The sequence below is a fragment of the Pelodiscus sinensis genome, chromosome 14, assembly GCF_052426305.1.
Source record: "Pelodiscus sinensis isolate ZL-2025 chromosome 14, ASM5242630v1, whole genome shotgun sequence".
NCBI classification, from domain to species: Eukaryota; Metazoa; Chordata; order Testudines; family Trionychidae; genus Pelodiscus; species Pelodiscus sinensis.
In genome coordinates this window covers 20,375,258-20,397,218 of record NC_143065.1, presented here as the reverse complement: position 1 = coordinate 20,397,218, position 21,961 = coordinate 20,375,258, and positions in this window count along the sequence as shown.

Sequence of the window (21,961 nt, the reverse complement as noted above, 5' to 3'; positions counted from 1 at the left end):
GGAGGAGGAGCAGCAGGACAGCCAGGCAACCAGGCCCACAAGCCAGGAACTGCTCTTCACCGTGGAACTGGTCCCCCCATCCCAAGATGTCTCCCAGACATAGGAAAAACCTGGGAAAGGCACTTCAGGTGAGTTCTATAACTTCCCCTATATTCACATGGAGGCAGGTGACAGACTGCAAGGGGCTGGGCACTCCTCACTTGGCCTATTTGGCCTGGGGGGACAGTACAATAACCTGTGCATGTGGGTGCTCATGGAGCGCCAATCCAGATCACCCATCTCCATGACACTCTCACTCAGGAACCTCTCGGTCCTTCTTACAAGGTTCTAGGAGGCGCCTGCCTTATTCCCACCTCCATGGTGGGACACTTGCCCATGACAAGCCACCACTAAGAAGCCTGGGGTATGGAAATACACAGCAGTGCCACACATGGCAAAGTCTACTCCAAGTCAAGCACAGCAAGGCAGAGGAGATAGATTCTCTGCATGGAAACCTGCTGGAGGTGGGAGGAAGGATGTGGAGGAGCCCCAGTAGCACTCTCTCCAGCATGTGACCTCTGTCACTCTAACACCTCCCACAACACTCTTTTCTCCTCCTCCAGTGAACAGGGATAGAAGTTCTCTCTCTGCAGGATGCTGCCAGTGCCGGACCCGCTCTATGCAGGACAAAGGAGGAGACCGCGCCACCCCATCCCCACTTCCTACCTTCCTCCTGGCCTGGCCTGCACCTTCCCATGCCTGCTTTTCCCCAGGATGTGGGTGTTATGATGCTCACCTGGGATGTCCGTGCCCCTTTAGGAAAATGCCTGCTATCTAGAGAAAAGATGCTCTTGCTCAAAGCGCATTGCCATCATCTGAACTGAGACCCTCGGTGTTGGCTCAGAGATTAGGGCTAGGCTTCATACACGGTGTCTCCTGGGATGACTGCCCTTGTAACTTTTCTTCACAGCTGAGCCAGCTGTGAAGGTGGTGTGTCCATCACCTCCCCCAACGTCTGCCAATTCCATGGGATCTCTTGGTGGAAGAAAACCCGTGAGGACCTGCTGCAGAAGCAGATGACCTGTCTCAAGTCTCTTGTCTGGGGGCTCAACAACAAGCACCAGGAGTGGGCCACTGACAGGGAGGAGCACTTAGCTGACCAGGAGCAGTGGAAGGCCACCTGGGACCAGCTGCTGAGCCAGCACATCGACATGTGCTCTACCCTCACCTCAGTGATGGAGCGCATGGCCTCATGCATGGAGTGGGATGCCAGACATCTCCTCACTATTGCACCCACCCCCATCTCTGCCCCCCCTGGCTTCCCCGCCTAGCGCCCCCTAGGAGCCACTGCAGCCCCCAAACACAGGCAGTGGTATCTCAAGAGTAGCCTAAGCCTCCAGAGCTGAACGGGGCAGGCGCCAGTCCCAGCCCCATCCCTGAGCCCCCCTCCTCACTTCTTCTCTCTCCCCCATTCCAGGTCCTTTCACCAGTCCCTCCACTGTTTTATATTCTTCAAATAAAGAGACTTATTTTATCAAAATAACTTTTTTTATTTGCTCTGTGGGGGTGGGGGAGGAAGGTGCAAAGAGAGGGCAGGGGAATGAAAGGGTGGGGGAGGAAAGGCACACTGAGTGAATGCAGGGGACTCTTATGAAGAGGTCTGGAGAGAGTCTCACCGCTGGCCTGGTTGCAACACTCCTGGATGAGCACAGCCTCTTCCTCGATGCACTCTCCATTCAGCCTCTGCCCTCCTCTGAATTAGCCTAATTTGAACTACCTACTCCATGCACGGAGTCCGAACTACCGGGGATTTAAAAATGGCGGTGCCCGGCAAGATGCAAATGAAGCCCGGGATATTTAAATCCCAGGATATTTAAATCCCAGTCTTCATTTGCAACTTCTATTGACTGCATTAACCACCCTAGTTCGAACTAGGGTGGTAGTGTAGACATACCCTAAGTGACTTGTGCCAGTCTTATGCCTCATGTGGGTTACTTTCCCCTGTACATTAGCTCAGATATCCTGGCCACTGTGCTATAGGGATTGGAGCTAAGATTTCATCCAGTCCCTGTCCCTGTCCTTATATTTGCATAAGAGGTTTAGTAGCAGCTTCATAAAGGCAATCCATACAAAGGATTATTTCAAATAGCAAATAAATTCAAGAAAATTGTAACTGCTTATAAGCAATTCAAAAGAGAAAATGGATCTAACTCTCAAATTAATTATCACTTATGAATTATTTTCTATGCCTCACATACTTTTCCTGGTTAACATATATCCAAGGCGTTCTTTACACCATCATTCCTATTTCCTTGGAACTGGATCTGTGAGTTTACACCTAGATAATTATATTCATCTCTGGTGTAGTAGCACTGAAGTCAGTGTTTTGCCATAAATTTGCCCAGAGCTGTGTAAGCATTCTTCTCCTTCCCAGTGGGAGGAGAGGATATGGACTTATGTTATTTGCATTTTCCTCATTCAAAATTAAATTGCACGATAGGTAAATCTGGCTATTAAAAATATATTTAACGTGAAATATAATAAGAGTGTATTTCTTTTTCAAGTCAATATAATATTCAAAATCCAGCAGCAGTTTCTGATTAATAGCAGAATTAGATGTTTACCTTTAACAGGAAACTGGAAAATGTAGTACATTTCTATAGAATCTATAGATTGCCATTTTTACTTTCATAGGTGGCTGAAATTATGTTATAATTAACCATTTAACAAATACAAGCAGAACTTTCCATCTGTACTTAAAAAGGGTCTGAAATATCATCTTTTTTGTAGATCAAGGAAAGGCTTAAATAAAAATTAAATCCTCCCCATTTTGTGATGTTGCTTGGCTATAAAGTGCCTATGATTACCATTACCTCCTGTAGACTAGAGCTGTATGAACTTCATCTGACATTCCAAGCTAGTTTTCTAAGTCAATATTACCATTGAATAGAACCCATTGATCAACCAAGTGAAGCAGTAAAAAAATGGATTCCAGCCTGAGAAAAAATTCACTTGGGAAGCTGTAAATGTGGCTTGACCTGGCTTGGCAAGGCTGAATTCTTTGTGATTTGACTGGGTTATAACTGGGCTCTGCACAGCCAAATAAACCCCAGGCAATCACAATCTAGCTTTAGCAACATGCTGCAGTTAAAATAGCTTCCAGACCCAGAGCGTTCACTTAGGGAGGTCAGTAGATGAAGCCTGACCTGGCTTGAGTAGATTGAGCCAATGATATGGCGCGATATGGCTATGTGGTCAAACAAAACCCTAGTTAATTATAGTCTTGCCAGGAGCTTGACTTTGTAATGAGAGATTGGTGGTCTCATTGCTGTTTCCCTGAATGCTTTTCTTGCCTTTCAGTTTATCACATTTTAATGAAGAAGAAGAATAGGTGTAAGAAGGCACTGGGACAGGTCGGGGAGGATGAAGCAAAGTATGTGACTATGCCCCCAGTGGTCCAACACAGATCACTTATGAATAAACTAACTAATCCTCAGTAACGTGTGAAGATTCATCACTAAAAGGAGCTGCCTTTGTGATAATCATTTATTTTTGCCTTATAGACACCACTGTTAATAGTGAAATATTTGCCGTACCTTTTTGGTACGCAGAGGGCTGGCTTCTTTCTTTAAGCAGTGGGGAAGAAGGTCAATAATAAATCAGTATGCAGGGGCTCCTTTAAGGTTAATCCTGCATAAAACATACTATGGCAACCTAAGGGCAGTTGTAATGATGTTTAACAAAGCAAGAAATAGAGATGTAAATGTTACACATTCAGAATTGTTGTAACTACCCCTGCACTCTAAAAGATGCTTTCTCTCGTTATCAAGGAAAATGCAAGGTGGTTTGTTGGTTTGCTTCCTTCTTGCTGTTCTCCTCACAGAGTTAACATCAATGAGCACCCATGCTGCTTGTCTATGCTGCTAGCCAACGCAATGCCACTGATCTCTGGTGAAACTAATTATATTATTCCACTAAAAGGTATTGGGGACTGTTTAACCAAAGAGTTCTTTGCCTTTCTGCCTGCATCCTTCAATCCCTTGTGCATATTTATTCCTCAAAAGCTCATGATACCATCTACTTGTTTTGTTAGTCTTTAAGGTACTACTAGTCCAGTGGTGTGCCACCTTTTTTGATCTGCGACCCCTCGGGGCTGCCAACTGCCAGGCCTACCCCCCCAGCTGGCTAGGTGCTGCACCATGGGGGCTGTCAACTGTTGGGCCCAGCTGCCGGTCGTATTTAAGCGCCGTGTTGAACAGCTGCCAAGAGCTGGGCCCAGCCCCTGGCCGGCCAAATCTAAGCGCCATAACCCCCCAGGAAGACATCCACAATCCCCTACGGGTCACGACCCACAGGTTGCGCACCACTGTGCTAGTCTATTTGTTGTTTTTTAAGCTTTTCCTGCTACAGACTAACTCAGCTACCCCCTGAAGCTTTTAAATACTGATGTTTGATTTTGTATTTTAAAATTTCATTTTATTTCATTTATTTCTATCCTAGCACATTCGATCTTAAAACACCTCACAGATATAGTGCTCAGTAATACTGATTTATAGTTAATGGCTGCATCTAGACTGGCATGTGCGGAAATATTTTTAATGGAAAAGTTTTTCCTTTAAAAGTATTTCCACAAAAGAGCATCTAGATTGGCAAGGATGCTTTTGCACAAAAAGTGCTTTTGCGCAAAAGCATCCGTGCCAATCTAGACGCGCTTTTGCGAAAGAAAGCTCCAATGGCCATTTTAGCCATCGGGCTTTCTTGCGCAAAAAATTAAGGTGCCTGTCTACACTGGCCCTCTTGCGCAAGTATTCTTGTGCAAGAGGGCTTATCCCTGAGCAGGAGCATCAAAGTATTTGCGCAAGAAGCACTGATTTTGTACATTATAAAGTCAGTGCTCTTGCGCAAATTCAAGCAGCCAGTGTAGACAGGTGGCAAGTTTTTGCGCAAAAGCAACTGCTTTTGCACAAAAACTTGCCTGTCTAGATGCACCCAACATGTTGTATAGCTACACCAGTTATCTATATTGCAGCATGTTATCTGGAACAGAGTTGGGTTTCTGTTTGACATGGGTTTTTATTCTGCCTTGATCAGCTTAGTATCCTGGCACTTTTCAGTAATGCATCAAGTGATAATGAACTGTCACATGTTCACTGTTTTTTCTTCTCTTCTCCTCACAAGGAGCATTGTGTGCACAGTTTAGTGTTCTGTCTTGGTACAGATTGGACCACCCTCATCCGGCACCTTTGGGAACAAGGGGATTTGCCAAACTAGGGGAGGTCCCTCCCAACATGGCCCACGCTGCCCTGCTGCCCCTGGCTAGAGCTCCAGCTTTGCCCCGCTGCTGCCAGTCTGACTGTGGCTCCCCTGGCTGGAGCTCCATGGCTGCTGCTGCCAGCCCCCAAGCTCCATGGCCAAAGGGGCCAGAACTTCCTGTTGCACCACCAACCCCTTGATTCCCCCCATCAAACCAAGGGGTTCCCAGCTGAATCTCCAGCCCCTCCTGCCACTGCTGCCCCCGTGGCCCAACCTCGCTATTTCGGAATAGGCATTATTCTCATAGAATGAGGTTTATAGATTTCAGAATAAGCCGTCCATTATTTTGAAATTATTTCAAAATAATGGAATGGCTATGTAAGTGCTCACATTGTTATTTCAAAATAACTCTAATTATCTTGAAATAATGGTGTAGACACACCTAGAGTGACCTGGTTAAGGGAGGTACAACCTGTAGGATTTTTTAATGTTGATTTCTGTTTTATTTGGTTGACTAGTTTCTGTTAACAAACAAGCATAAAACCAATAAAGTTAAGAAAGCATATGATGTCTTTGTATGGCATAAAGATACCATTATTAGTATTAATTAAATATTGACAGTGGGCTTATTACTGTACAAAGAACAAAGGAAGGCACAGAACCTACCTTGAGAATTAAAGTTTGTCACGGATCTTCCAGAGTTAAGAAGCTCGCATATACTCACTGAACAGAAAGCATAAGAAAAACACGATTCAATTTGGAGCTACTTATTCAAATCTGAAGGTGAATACTGACAGAAATATCCTAGACGACTGATACAATTCGAAGCATATTATATATGGGCTTGCTGTTCAACTTGCAAGTAATTTGTAAAGCCAAAGTCAGTCTTGACTATGAAACATTGTATCACTGTGATTGGAATCAATAGTTCTTGCACTGTCATTTGTCACATATTTACAAGCCTGAAAAATAGTTCATTTTATCCTGATCCCATAACTCAAAAGATTGAATCAGAACCCTGGAGGGATCTGCCAGTGCGACACATTCATTACTGATCACTAGTCTTTGGCGATTCTATAATCAAAGCCTCACCAAAAATAGAATGCAAGTTCAAATTAAAACACCACATACTGGGCATTCCCATATTTCTTTTCTGCTCGAAATAATTAAACACCTATTGGTAAATTTAATCAGCTCCCCTATGCTAGAACTATCTAACAAGTGGATTTATTTTCTGGCACTTTGTTTTCTGCTTTGTCTTATAAGGATAAATGCACAACTACTTGTTTGAAAGGGTTAAAACAAAACACTACTGCAGACACGCATCTGACAAAGTGGGTCTTTGCCCACGAAAGCTTATGCTCCAATACATCCGATAGTCAGGTGCCACAGGACTCCTTGTTGCTTTTACTGCAGTTAGACAATGTTAAATAACAAACCTAACCAAAACATCTTGTATCTTTTTATAGTTCCTTAATTTCAATTCTGTCATCACTCTTACAATTGAACAAGGGAAACTCTAGTATAAAAATTCTTCCATGAAAGAGTCATGTTCCTGTCAAGATGTGTAACCCAAATGCAGGCTATTAAGATATGAGCAGCAACATTAAGGTCAGGGAGAGTTTTGTCAGTTATGTCAGTAAGACCAAAATCAGACTTTAGACCCAATTCTGCTCTCATGAAAGTCAATGACAAAAGGCCCATGCACTGCTTTGAGAAAATATAGGGGGAAAGTGGAAAGAACGAAGGAGGGAGAGGGAGCAGCAGCAAGAAAGTAGGAGGGAAAAGTGTCAGTAATCAGAACAGGACAAAAATCTGAAAAAAAACCCCCAAACAACCCAGACAAACCCAAACCCAAAACTCCATCAACAATCATTCAAATAAGAAACTGAATTTCCTCCTGTTTTCTGTTTCACAAATATTCTAGTGAATACATTTTCTGGCAGAAAAGTTTGTAGAAACCATAAATGTTAATGAAAAATATTTACAATAAGCAAAAGTTTTATTTATAAGAGCCAGGGCTGCATCCACCAGTGGAAACTCCATTCTAAGAGCTATATTTAAGCATTCGGGGAAGAACCCCCCCCCCAGGTGTCCTAAATGTCCCATCAAAATTGATTAACATCCCCAGAATTTCAAAAACAAAAAACTGCTTGTGACCAGTCTATAAATTAAAAATAATTTCACTTTATGATTCAGTGAATAAGTTTAAATACAATGTGATCTACTTGTGAGGCAGCACAAAGTCAATACACTGTTTAAGCCACTCCTAAGCTCTCAAAATAGGGCAATATATGAATTTTAAGCAGTGTGGAGAATATGTGCTGATCCTTTGCAATGTGGTGAATTTCTTCCAGAAAATAATTTGAGAAAATAACCTTTTTTATTACTTTGTTTAAAAACTTCTATTTTGTTGTATGTTGTGCTTGTCCTGGTTTGAAGATACTTGTTTTTGAAAAAAAATTGCAGGTGTTTGAAAATAGTTCTAAGTATACTTACAATAAGTTCTTTTCTTTAACTTTAGAAACATTAACTTGAATTTACTGAATAGTCTCATCTTGTTGCAATGGAGGCTCTACAAAATGATATATATATCTGATGCATTTGGCTGAAAACTGTTGTGATGCTTCAGGTAGAGTCAGAATTGGCAAGAAAAGCAAAATTCTTTTTTATTTCAATAGGGAAACTCAGTTTTTTCAGATGCAACAATCCCTGGTATCTTTCATGGTTGGGATAAATATTTCATATTTGCCGTATTCATCCTTTTCTGTGTTCTCTATTGACTACTCAAGGCTTTATAGAATGGGGATAATAATGCTGACTTCCTATGAGATCTCCTGATGAAAAGTGGAATAGGTACGGTATTTCTTCTTCTGTTGCTTTTTCTTCTTCTTCTTATCATCATCTATTGTGTTCCAATTAGAACTTATTAAGTCCCAGTCCTGGCTCATGTTTACTTCATGGTGTAAACCAGTGTAACATGCCAATGCAAGTTTTGTTCACTACCTAATTTCCTCTGTTGTGATGATTGGTGAACAAAATCAAAAGAAATAGACACAGTTTCTATTCCTCTATAAACTATACATGTGCATATCTATCTGGATAAAAAAACAAACAAACAATTGGACTTAGGCATTTGCCAGTGACATTAATAGGGTTAAGAGGCTGTAAGCTTTTCATAATCATTTCTAGTGTTAATCTGCACACTTCCTAATTCTTCATCTGCCATCCAATGAAATTTGATCTCCGTTTGAGTAAATCCCCATCATCTTCATTTGTGAAGCCAGATGCAAAATAATTGTTTAATATCTCTGCTGTTTCTTTATCCTTTATTCCTTAATCCTTGCTATAGTATCATCCTTAAGAAGATCAATGTTTGCTTTTGACATTTATCTCCTGAGTGTTCGTAGTACATGAGAACTTTTTACTAACAGTTGAGGTGACTTACATCATTTGCCACTAATTATTATTACTTGTGAATTTCTTACTTGCTTTATCTACTTTTTATAATCTGATTAATCTTTTGTGACACAAAATGTCAAGCAACATGACCTTTTCAACAGCCAAGAAATCCAAATGTGGAAACCAAAGGATGATAAAGATGAAAGCTACCCAGAAGTTTGGTAGCAAGCAAGCACCATCTGCAGATTCTGTCTTTGCTGCATATTTTAAGTTACATTAATTAACCTCATTGCGTACTGGTTTTTTTTCTGGAATTGCATATAATTGAAATTCAGATGATTGGACTTCATATAACACAAATAAAGATAGTTGGATCATTGTATGGATATAATATTGTGGATATTTAACCACACTATACTGATTCATTTCAGAGAGCCAGTCTGTGAAAAGTTGCATAGAGTACCTACTTCTAAGAAGTATTTTCACACAAGACAGTGGAAAGTGAGAAGAGATACATTTTGCTTGTCTTCATCAATGTGGCTCTCCTAATAATGCTGTTCTCATCTCCAGCCAACTGTGTGACATGGCCCAGAATGTCACCCAGTGCGTGGACACTTTGCCTGCTTCATGTTAGAGCCACTGTCTCCCATGGTCTGAGTGGAGCAATGCACAAAGAGCTGCATTGGAGTTGTGCTATTTGATTGACAACATGGAGTTCTATCATGTTGCTACCTCTTGGTTGACCTGGGGAAAGGGAATTGGATTTTTCCACCGTAAACTGTTAGTACTTGATCACGTAGTGGCAGGGGTGGATATAGGGCAGGGCGAACAGGGCTGCCGCCTCGGGCCCCACGCTTCAAAAAGCCCCGTGCATGCGCTGTGGCGCCACCGCGCATGCGCATGGCATCACTGCGCATGCGCCATGGCAAAAGGGGGGCCCCGCGGAATTATGCTGCCCGGGGCCCCGCAAAACGGTCATCTGCCCCTGCGTAGTGGTCCTACTGGTTGTCTAGTAGGCTTCCTGCTTCTGATATATTTTTAAAAATGTTTGCTGTTACTTTTTCAGTCTTTGGTTGCCTGTTCTTCAACTTCTTTTTTGGCCTTCTAATTATAATTTGACATTTCACTTGCCAGAGTTTATACGCCTTTCTAATTTTTCAGCCGTATCTAACTTTCTCTCTTTAAAGGATGCCTATTTGCCTCTCATGACTTCTTATATGTGGTTGTTTAGTCCCGGTGTCATCTTTCTAGTTTTCTTACTATGTTTTTTATTTGGGGTATATATTTTAAATTGAACCTCTCCCCTTTATGGATCTCCCCAAATATGTTTCCCTTTCCCTCCCCAATTTAAAATACAAGTGAAGTTTTTTTTAATTTAAAAACTGTTGGCAGGGTTAAACACTAGAATAAATTGCTTAGGGAGGTTGTGGAATCTCCATCACTGGAGATATTTAAGAGCAGGTTAGATAGGCATCTATCAGGGATGATTTAGATGGCACATGGTTCTGCTATGAGGGCAGGGGACTGGATTTGATGACCTCTTGTGGTCCCTTCCAGTTCTAGTGTTCTATTATTCCTAATCCTGTGTCCTTTTCTTTGAGTCATTGTACCAAGTATGAGTAAATCCTTATAGTTTCTAGAATACTGTTTAGATTAGAATACCTTTGTAAAATATACATTATGGAATTGCTGTAACAATAGTGTTTTGGCCATGGAATGGACTGGAATTGCAGAAGCTACACTGCAGTTTCCCATTGCTATTATAGAGATGGGTAGCATGAGACAACCGGACCTTTTAAAACAGAGCGAGAGTTTGGAAAAAGGCAGACGAGCATGGGGTCAAGAAGTCCTCCAAAGCAGATTTTCTTTAATTTAGTCATATGGTGCCCTGAATAGTTTGTCTTGTGCATACATGAGATGGGCATTATGGATGTGAAAAAACAGTATCTGAAAATTCCATCTTTGCTACCACTAAATAAAATTGAGTTTTTGTATGTATTTAAGTAACACTGAAGAAGTGAAACTGAGTTATTTTTCCATTAAGCACGAGCATTTCCCTATAGATCTGTTTGCACACTTGTTCAAATATGCTAACAAGAGACCCAAACCTTTTTGGAGGTTTGAAATGCTTATAAATGCTTATACCATTGGGGAGGGAGGAAGAAAATGTTTTTAAAAATCTTTATTTTTTAACATGCTGTTAAGGTGGAACAGACGATTGCAGCAACTATCATCTTACATTACCAAAATGTTTAGGATTTCATAAGAAAATCAGTCAGATTCCACAATGGAATTATATTTCTGGATGCACAGGAATATGTGTTCTTGATCTTATAACTCACTTGGTTAGGTCCAATAATGGTATCAGCAGAATGAATATGTGGACAAAGCTGGCAACGGGGTTTGTTGCAAGGGAAGGTACCAGGGCTGGTATTAGTGTGGTATGTCCTGTGGTTGTTGGTAAGAATCATCTTGAGGTATATAATTTATGCTATCATGTGCCGAAAGTGTCCATCTGCTATGTACATTGGACAAACGTCTCAGACACTTCGCCAAAGGATTAATGCCCACAAAAAAGATATCAGACAAGATCACAAAGAAAAAACTATTTCTTGCCATTTCAACCAGAAAGGACACTGTCTCAACAACTTAACCACCTGCATTCTGCTACAAAGACCTTTTACATCTGCACTTGAAAGGGAATCCTCTGAACTGTCATTCATGTTAAAATTCGACACTCTCCGGGAGGATTGAACAAAGACCCCAACTACCTTACCCATTACCAAGATAGCTTCCCCAATTATCACCTCTAATACCATTAGCTCACAGACATCTAACGTTCTCCACCTCTAATATCATTAACTCACAGACACTTACCTTCCTTCCTTCTTCCTCCCCCCTCCCCCCCCCCCCCCCCCCCCCCCCGCATTCCCCTTCTGTTCTGAAATGTGATTTGTCCTTTTCATATGTATTCATTTTTTTAAATTGTATCCTTTGGTATATATGGTTGTGACTATTTTCTTCCACTGTTTGATCTGAGGAAGTGGGTCTGGGCCATGAAAGCTCATCATCTAATAAACCATATTGTTAGTCTTTAAAGTGCTACATAGTCCTGCAGTTTGCTTCAGCTACACCAGACTAACACGGCTACATTTCTATTACTATTCTCCATGTCATCTGTCACTGGATTTTGAACATTCACCATCCCTCCCAGTTGGGGGAATACTGGGGTTTGGATTGGAGTGGACCAATATTAAACATCAGGTTTGTGGATATTTTGGTTCCAGATCTGGACAAGGATCCAGAATTTTGGTTTGGGCCTAGTTCTACTGAAAGACAGAAGTGACGTGTAGTTTTGAATAGTTTTTGAATAGTTGTAGTTTTTGAGACACTTTAAAGAATGTTCAGAATGCAGGAGTTCAGCAGTTTCTGAAGATCAGTGTCCATATGTTTCTGAGCTTGGCCTCCATTTTCTTTACATCCCACCTTAAAACCCACTGTTTCCAGAAACGCTTCCTAAATCTTTTTTTCCTCACCAAATTTTTTCCCACCCTTTCCATTACCCAGACTGTTGAGCCACATCTTATCTTACCAGCAATGCCACATTTGAAGACACTCTATCATGCATCCTAACACATACATAGGCAACTCACCTCTTCCCGTGCAAGTCCTTCACATTTTCTGGCTCACCTAACTGGTTATGGCAGCTTCCAGAAACTGCATTTGCACACTCTGTGCTGGATCAGAAAAGAAAAATTCATCAGACTAACACATGTCATTTCACCAGGCACAGTAGTTAATCAACTTAATGATGGCAAACGTTTACCTAACTTTTATAGATTTGTCTTATGAAACAAGAAATCCTCTTTCTTTGCAAAGCACTTGAGACTTACAAATCTGCTAATGTGGTGCCTCCTGTTGAGCCTATGGTTTAAATTGATCAACACTTAGCAAGGATGATCATCTTGGCAGAAAATACTTTCTCTCGCACATTGCTTTCAAGCTGCAAAATTTCTGTTCCACCTTTCTTGAGAGGGTAACGCTTTTTAAGACATCATTTGTCATCATTATAGGACAATATGAGCAGCTGTTGCAAAGCCATTATCAAAATTGCTGGAGATGGCTTCTAGTATCCTCCTTGCACATTCAGAAATCGTTTCCCTTTCTGTAGGCTCTTGTCTCTTATTTGGGATCACTCAATAATAAACTAAACAGGAAGCAAGGAACATGAGACTCATCTGAAATGGCTGAGCCATACTCAGTCCCCTGGCATGAGAGATTCAAATGGAGCTGAACAATAAGGCTCCACTTACTTACGCACACAACTCCACACCCACACAATTCTAGAGAAAAAAGGCCATCCTCTCTGGACATGGCAAGGTATGGATTAGTGCCTTTGTGGCTACCATTTCTCAGACCTTTTTAACTGAGAGCACAGTTACAGATACCAGCAACACCCAGACATTAATAGCTCCTTGTTTTTTCCTGTTTAAATTTTAGTTTACTAACTTTTTCCATAATGTCTCATGATGGTTTGCATAGAGGTTTCTTATACCAGATAATTGAGAAGGCTAACCAAGGAGCTCTGACCTTGTTGCTTATATGTGTATATCTTTATCTATACATAGGTTACCTGGCTAATTCATCAAATCCCAAATGGTCAACCACCTTTAACAATGACAGTCATACAGTCTGATGGCAAAAAAAGCTGATGCCCACAAAAAGCCCAAAGTAGCCTTTGAGTAAGTAAGATGTATTGCTTGTATCCATGATTTCTCTCACTGCGACCAATTTTCTTTTTACTAGTAGCTCCTGCTATAATTTCCTCTGCTTGGGCTTGTGGAAGAGCTTAAAGTCCCTCCGATGATGCCAGCATCAGCAAGTTAGCACAGGGGCCAAGCAGTTGCTAAGCAATAATGAGGAACTTCTACATCCGCTCTGATTTCATTTGTCTCTGCACCACTTCATGCTGGAAATGCACCAACACTTGCCAAATTCCCAGTCACTGCTGCCAAATGGTGAATTCTGAGTTAGCAAATTAAGCACAGAAAGTATAAAACAAAGGCCTTTGCTTTATGCTTTGGTAGCAGAGCAGATGGTTAGGTGTGGGAACGTCAGAGCTCAGCGAGAATGCAATTATTCTTCACTAGCCAGCGCAGCATGGAGAAAACATTGCTGAGAGAAAACCACAGTCGTGTTCTCTAAAGCATCCACAGCAACCTTTGTGAGGATGAGCCCATAGCATCTAGGAAGACATAACAGGTGCTCAGCCTACTGATCACTTCAGCACACAATATTTTTGAAATACAGACATGCAAGACAGGCATCAGGCTTAAGCCAAAAGGATACTGATCACTGATGGGGGGAAAAAAGGCTTCAGCCCACCCACCCCCAGGCACCAGGAGCAAGGATAGATTGTTTTTGTCTTCTCCCACAAAATAGACGTTTTTCAAAATCAAAGGTCAAAGTGAGCAGTGCAGTTTAGTGTTTAGAGCAGAGAACTGGGGATCAAAACGAAATCCATTTGTGGCGCCATCTTTGGCTTGCCTTTGATCCTAGGTAAACAGTGAGCCTCGATTTACCCCTCAATATACTCATCATCATCGAGCCAGATTACCCATCACCACTGATATTGATACTAGTAGTGAGCCTCAGCTCATACACCAGTCAAAAGTGGTATGGCGAAGTTGAATTAGGTAATGCTCAGAAATTGTTTTGACACAAAAGGTTCTGCATAATAAATTAAAATAAGATGTTATAAATAGAATATTGAATTAACTCTAAACCTTGTCACAGAAGTATAATTAGTGGTTACAAAAAAGGAAGACAAAGCTACCTCAGCCCCAAAAAATGATTACATGTATCTATTGACTTATATAACCCTTATTGCTATAGTATTGGCCTACCTCACAGTCATTCATAGATTCTAAACAGTCATTTTAGCCCACTGAGGCAGGAACGTATAATCCCCATTTTACAGGTGGAAACTGAGGGCCAGGGTAGATTAAATCAGTGGTTCCCAACCTTTATTATACTGCAGACTGGAAAACTCATTCAAAAACATTTGGCGGAAAGGCACTGAAACATTTTCATATTCATTATAGTAATTAATTTTAAGAATGTGTTATTTTACATTGCATCTGCATGCACACAATACATGTCATTGTGTTTATGGGAAGATCAAAATCATACATTGTTAAACAGATGACATGCTTTGCAGGATAGTCCTGGTTTTCACTAATTTTTGGAGAGAGGCAAAGGGGTGCAGTAGGCAAGGCAGCAGAAGGAGGGCTGTGGCCAAGAGGAAGAAGGGAGGGAAAGAAAAGAAAAGAAAAGAAAAGAAAAGAAAAGAAAAGAAAAGAAAAGAAAAGAAAAGAAAAGAAAAGAAAAGAAAAGAAAAGAGGGACCAAGCTGGCGAGAGGCTGGGCTGAAATGGTAGAGCACTGACTCCGGCTTGGAGATCTTCTCCCACCTATTCTGCTCACCCCACCCCAGCCGCCTGGGTACTGATGGCCCCTGCTCAGCCCCATTTGCCCCACCAGGGGGTCCTCAAGCCATCCCCTGGGGCTCAGTATGGCTGGGTGGCCCTGCTCTGCCCCGCGGCCTAGCCATCCCCAGAATAGCCCTGGCCCTCAGAGCGCCTTGCGTTCTGGCCAGCCCTGGAGCAGCCCCTGCCCCTGGAGGAGCCCCGGTCCGCAGAGGAGTCCTGCTCCGCCACACGGCCCAGGCACCCTGGAGCAGCCCCACTTGGCCATGCAGACAGGCCACCCCAGGAGCAGCCCCACCCCCCCGGAGCAGCCATCCCCACGTGACCCCGCTGGCTGGGCCACGTGGCTGCGGTGGAGCTAGAACCAGGGCTATAGTGAGGCTGCCCCAGTAGGAAGAGCCTCACCATGGCCTGGATCCAGCTGTGACACAGGCTGGGGGCATGGCCTGGCAGAGTTTGCGGTCTCCCACCGGGAACTGCTGGATTAAATGACTCGCCCAAGATCACCCAAATATTTTGGGCTGAAGCAGGACTTGGCCCCATGGTTCCTGCCCACAAGACCATCCTGCTCCCCCGTTCCCCCCTTTGATTGTGGGAAGAGACTTGAGAAGAAAAGAGAATCTGCCCTCCCCGCTTTGTGCCACCATTTGTGAATTGATATTTCTCATGCTCTCATAGCAAACTGCACACTATCCTGAATTTCACAGTCTATGGAATTAGAATGAGGGAACGGAGTCCATAATTCATGAGATTCAAAGCCTCTAGTGATGCTGTCTCTCCCCTCTCATAAGAAGCTGTTATACATTTATCAATAACTTCAATTTTTCACTTGTCTTGTTGGCAGTCAGCAGGTTCACCTGTCCATCTGAATTGGTAACTCTGGAAACGGTATGTCTTGATTGTAGCTTATGATGAGTCAAACTCCTCGCTTTAATACAACTTGTGCATTGCTGTAAGGGACCTGAGGTAGTGGGGTGGAAGATTCAGAGCTCTGAAAGAAGCATTAATTAAATAGCCACTTGTAGACCAGTTTTCACACTGAGCTCACCAACCTGCAACACAAGCAAAAATATAAAATATTCATGATGTGCATTAATAGGCCCCTCTTGAACATGGAAAGGGTGAGAGATAGTTTCCCCCACTTTTCCCCAGGAAACTAGTTAACTATATCTGAATGGGTTCTGAAAAGATTCACATAGCTGAGCACTGTACTTCACATGGGGCTCCCTCTCTTCAATATTTGTCACTGAGTTAGTCACAATGTTTTCTTGCCTCAAGCAGTTGTGTTTAAGAACACAGAGAAGTCTGTTTTAAATAGAGACATGTGGTCCCAGCAGGGCTGAACTCTGCACAGAACACGAAACTGAAGTTTTGTAAACACATATCTCAACTGAACAAATAATCATACAAAGGAGGTTTACTAATATATATAAATCTTCAAATATCCCAGTCTTCAAGTTAGCCACAAATGTGTTTGGCATATCACTGTACTTGTTTCTACAGTTTGTCTTGTAGAAATGGTTCAATGGAAATCTCTCTCAAAGTGTCAATTAGGAGACTGTCATTTTTAAGATTTGAAAAGCTCAAATCCCTTTTTTCCCCTCCAGCATCCTGACACTAAAGCAAAGCCCTACTTTCAACATAATTTGGATATGCAAAGGAATAGCAAGTAGATGCCTCTGAACCCCCTCAGCAGACAAGTGTGTTCTATTTGCTCATTGTTGAAAATTACAAACTGTACAAGACAAGTTTCTTCTTTTTCATCCTAAATCTTGTTTCTCTGTCTCTAAGCTGTGAGGATGTAACGCTTCAGTGTATTAGCTCAGTTCTGGCCCTTTTCTAAATAGGAGCTGCCAAACATGCCAAATTGTGGCAATTATGTGATGGTTTTGTGATGTGGACCATTGCCCACTTGGGACTCAGCTTTGACAACCAAACTGATTTAACTTAGGAATGCAGGATGGAAGCACAGAGCTACGAGCACAAAGGCCATTGATGTTAAAATTGTTTAATCTCTATTATAAACAGATACAGATTGAGACATTGCTGAGTTTTTGCAAGATTGTTTTACAGATGACAAAACATATCTAGACCTTTATTATTTTAATTATTATTTGCTCAGATTCCAACGTGATAGCTCAACCATTTAAAATGTAGGTTTTACTTATAAATAGGACTCCAATAAAAATAAATATGGAGAAAGATTTAATAGGATGCACTATCCAATACATCCATTCTTACAAGTAATGGAATCACAGTATTCTTTTCAAATCCACTTGCACAAAAAAGAAGTGTCAGAGTTCAGATTGGGACTGGTAAAATGCCTCTCACAGAATGCATATTGGGATTTCCAGTTTGTCACATATGTTTAATTTAATTACAATTAATTAATTACAATTTACCCTGAGGGAAAACTAGCTTTCCTTGCCAGAGAGATGTTTAGTGGATAGCATTCAAATTCATGACCTAGACCTCAAATTAACAGGCTGTCCATTAAGAATGCATGAGTGGCTTTAAAGACTGCATTTAACTGTTATGGTCCCTTTAATCCCTTGTGATGTCTTAAAGAAGACAATCAAAATACTATAAATGGAGATTCCAATGTTGCTTTGGATTATATGTTTTATCACTACAAAATATATTGAGCTCTACTTGGTTGCAGGCCGTAAAGAGATTTTCAACTAACCCATAGTGGAACAAGGACCCCCTGCCTTAATCCTATTCTATTGGCAACTCAACTCTCTTAAATCCTGATGCCTCTTTTGGGGCAGGAAATAAAATACTGGGACTTAAACTAGATTAATTATTAGATATGCACTTCCCTGATATCTGAAGAAGGAAACTACACTGCACTATTTGAAACAGTTAATGTAGGTTTGAGCACAATGGGATCACTAGGTAGAGAGATATCAAAAGTACAAAGCTAAATAAAAGAAGAATTAAAAATTACAATTTCCCAATAGATCTTTTCTGTAACTACCAGTCCACCGATCAATTTTAGAAGTTAATGTTAGTAGAGTGTAAAAAATAAGCAAAACAACTTCAAGAAAACCTTGGCCAGATTTTATTGCAGTCCAGTCCACAGAAACCTATATAGCTATCTAGTGGAGACATGCAGAAGATTACATATGGAATAAGAAGGGGAAGAGGACTAAGTATTGAGAGCTCAGTTCACACCTACTATATGAATAACATGTCTTTTCATTCACATATTATTTGCTTATTTCAGTGCTGAAATGAATCAATTGTTTCATACAAGGTCCAATTGAGCCCTAAAAGAAAGGAGATAATCCTACTGACTTCATTGGACTGACACCAATGCTTAATTTGGACCATGAGCTATAGATCACTTTGCAAAATGTGTTGAGTTCCTTTTGGATGAAAGGATTATATACATGTAAGCCAGCATTATTGTGACAGTAGCCACTGGAGTTAGTGCATACTGACCTATCAAGTGAAATGAGTATGGATCTTTGTGACCCTAACCCTAGCCTGAGGCTAGCAAATAATGTCAAGTTTCTCAGTAGCATGCCTGTGGATCACAAAGACTCTCATAGGCAGGAGCAGCCCTAGACGAGCTGCCAGCTACTGGCGCCCTAGGCAAAACATGTGATCGGCGCGCGATCGGCGCCCCTGCCTCCAAAGCCCTCAACGGCCATTTATCTTGGCACCCTAGGTGAACGCCTAGTTCGCCTGTATGGACGGGCCACCAATGCTCATAGGCTATGTCTAGACTGCAGAGCTTTTCCAGGATACCAGAGGTAAAGCTCTGTCGCATCAAGGGAACTGTTTCCGAAAAAGTGGTTGTGTCCTTTCGGCATTCCTGTATTCCTCTCAGTGAGAGGAATAAGGGATGTTCTGAAAGAGGAATTTTTTCCAAAATTTGGCCCCATATAGATGGGCCAAATTTCCAAAAAGCCTCTTTTGGAAAAAAAGCAGAAAAAGATACACAAATTGCGGTTCTCAACTTGTATATATATTTTTTGACTTCCCTGACTAGAAATGAGCACAAATATACCAATCAGAATATTCCCCAAACAATAGGAAGGTTTGGACCAAGCACCAGATATGACTGAACATCAGTTTCAATCCTGCCTACATTGGGCTGAGCCAAAAGCTCAATTCCAAACACCCTTAAACTATAAGGGTATGTCTACACTACAAAGTTAATTTGAACTAACAGCCGTTAGTTCCAATTAACTTGAATAGGGGATACACTTGCAAACTGCTATTTCGAATTTAATTCGAACTAGCGGAATGCTTAATTCGAACTAGGTAAACCTCATTCTATGAGGACTAACGCCTAGTTCGAATTAAGTAGTTCGAATTAAGGGCTGAGTAGCCACTTAATTCGAACTAGTGGGAGTCTAGCCCTTCCCAGGTTGCCCTGGTGGCCACTCTAGGCCAAACCAGGGAAACTCTTCTGCCTCCCTCTCGGCCCCGGAGCCCTTAAAGGGGCACGGTCTGGCTACAGTGCTTGTGCCAGTTGCAAGCCTGCCAGCACCCAGCCAGCAGACCCTGCACCTGGCACAGCATGAGCCAACCCACTGCCACCCGGCCTCCACCTCTTCCCAGGACCAGGCTGGCGGCTCCCACAGCCTGCCTGGGGCTTCAAAAGGCAGGCGCCCACCTTGTCTAGTGCGGAGAGCGTGGTCCTCATTAAGGTTTGGGAGAAGGCCTCCAACGTCCACGATCTACACACTAGGCACAGGAACACAGCCGTCTACAGCTGCATGGCTGCCAACCTGGCCACCAGAGGCCACATGCAGACCCAGGAGCAGGTCCACTGCAAGATTAAGGACCTGCAGCAGGCCTACTTCAGGGACTCCTAGCCAGGGGCCGACCTGGAGGCATGCCCCCATTACGAGGCCCTGGACCGCATCCTGGGGGCTCACGCAGTCCATGTCCCATGGGTGGTGATCAACTCCGGGGCAGAGGGACCCATACCTGACACAGAGGAGGAGGAGGAGGAGGAGGATGCTGAGAGCCAGAAGCCTGCAAGGAGCCTGCCCAGGACCCCCAAGACACCCCACAGAGCACATCGGCTATGTCATCCAAGGCCGGGGAGGGCTCCACATGTGAGTGCCATCATGATCCCCTTATGTTTATGGGGTGGGGGAAGTGGGGGGAGAGGGAGACCAGGGACCGTGTGCCTGGGCCTTGCCCACCATGGAACAGCAGCTGGGTGTCATGCAGGGGCCCTGGCCCGTTCCCCACACATTGACCTCGCCTTGCAGAGGGGGGCTGGGTTTCACCCACTGTGTCCCCACGGAGAACTGACCACTGCTCTTGTTTCACCACAGCCGCAGCACCTGGGACTGCAGGGTGCACCACCCCGCCTGCAACAGTCACCTGCACCTAGGTCAGCAGGCGCACCCGCAACCTGGAGGACTACCAGCGGTGGCACCTGCAGCTACTGGAGCACCAGCTCCGCACCCAGGACCACTGGGTCCAGGAGGACCTGCGGCTGTGGCAGCGGAGCTTGGAGGCGCTGGAGGAGCAGGGCCGTGCCCTCCACGGCCACCTCCAGACCTTGGTGGACAGGTTTCTGCCTCCTATTCCAGCCCCTGAGGCCACCCCAGTTCTCGCTCCTCCTCCCACTCCTGTTCCCCCTCCCGCTTCCTCCACACCCCCCGTCCCTCCTGCCCCACACTCCACACTCACTCCCCCCCGACACCTCCGCAACCGCAGTGCTGCGAGACAGGACAGCCAGTAGGACCCCCAACCCTGAGCTTTCCCTTCCCTTCCTCCCCTTCCTCCCCCTTCCAGCTCCCTCCTCTCAGGTTTCCCCCTCCCCTCTCACACTCTCATTCCTCCCTCCCCCTACCCCAGTTATGTACAATAAAGAAAGGTTTTTTTGGCAAAACAGATGTTTTTATTTTACACTAGGAAGGGGGATTAGGGAGGGGAAAGGGGAAGGAGGTGAGGGTGGAAGAAGGCCCCAGTGGGGCATGCAGGGAGAGTTCAGTCCTCCTCCACCTGGAAGCTCTCCTGCAGGGCTTTCCAGATCTGGATGGCCCCCCGCTGGGCCTCCCGGATGGCGGCGGTGCGGGGCTGCATGTACTGGCCAGCCATGCGCTCAGCCTCAGCCATCCAGGCTGGCAGGAAAGCCTCCCCCTTCTGCTCACATAAATCATGCAGCACACAACATGCTGCCACCACGGGAGGGATACTGTGGTTGGCAAGGTCGAGGCGGGTGAGGAGGCATCTAAATCGGGCTTTCAGGCATCCGAAGGCCCCCTCGACCACAATGCAGGCCCTGGGGAGCCTGGCATTGAAGGCCTGCCGGGAGGGGTTGAGGTGCCCCATGTACAGCTTCATCAGTCAGGGTCGTAGGGGGTAGGCTGCATCCCCCATCAGGCAGACGGGCATGTCCATGTCCCCGACCCTGATGTGGCAGTCGGGGAAGAAGGTCCCGGCATGCAGCCTCTGGCACACGGAGGAGTTGCGGAAAACCCTGGTGTCATGTGCCTTGCCGGACCAGTCCACATTAATGTCCATGAACTGGCCCCAGTGGTCACACATGGCCTGCAGGAGGACGGAGAAGTACCCCTTGCGGTTGATGTACTAGGAGGCCTGGTGTTCTGGGGCACCAATGGGGATATGTGTCCCATCGATGGCCCCCCCACAGTTGGGGAAGCTGAGGGCGCCAAACCCCTGGATGACCGCGTCTGGGTCGGCAAGGCGGACCACCCTGTGGAGCAGCACCCGGTTGATGGCCTTGACCACCTGCAGAGAGACACACCAAACCATGAATCACTGGGGTGCCCTGGGTGGCTGGGAGTGTTCGTTCCCTGGCACTGCCCCTCGCTCCACTCCCAGAAGCGACCCCCGCTGCGA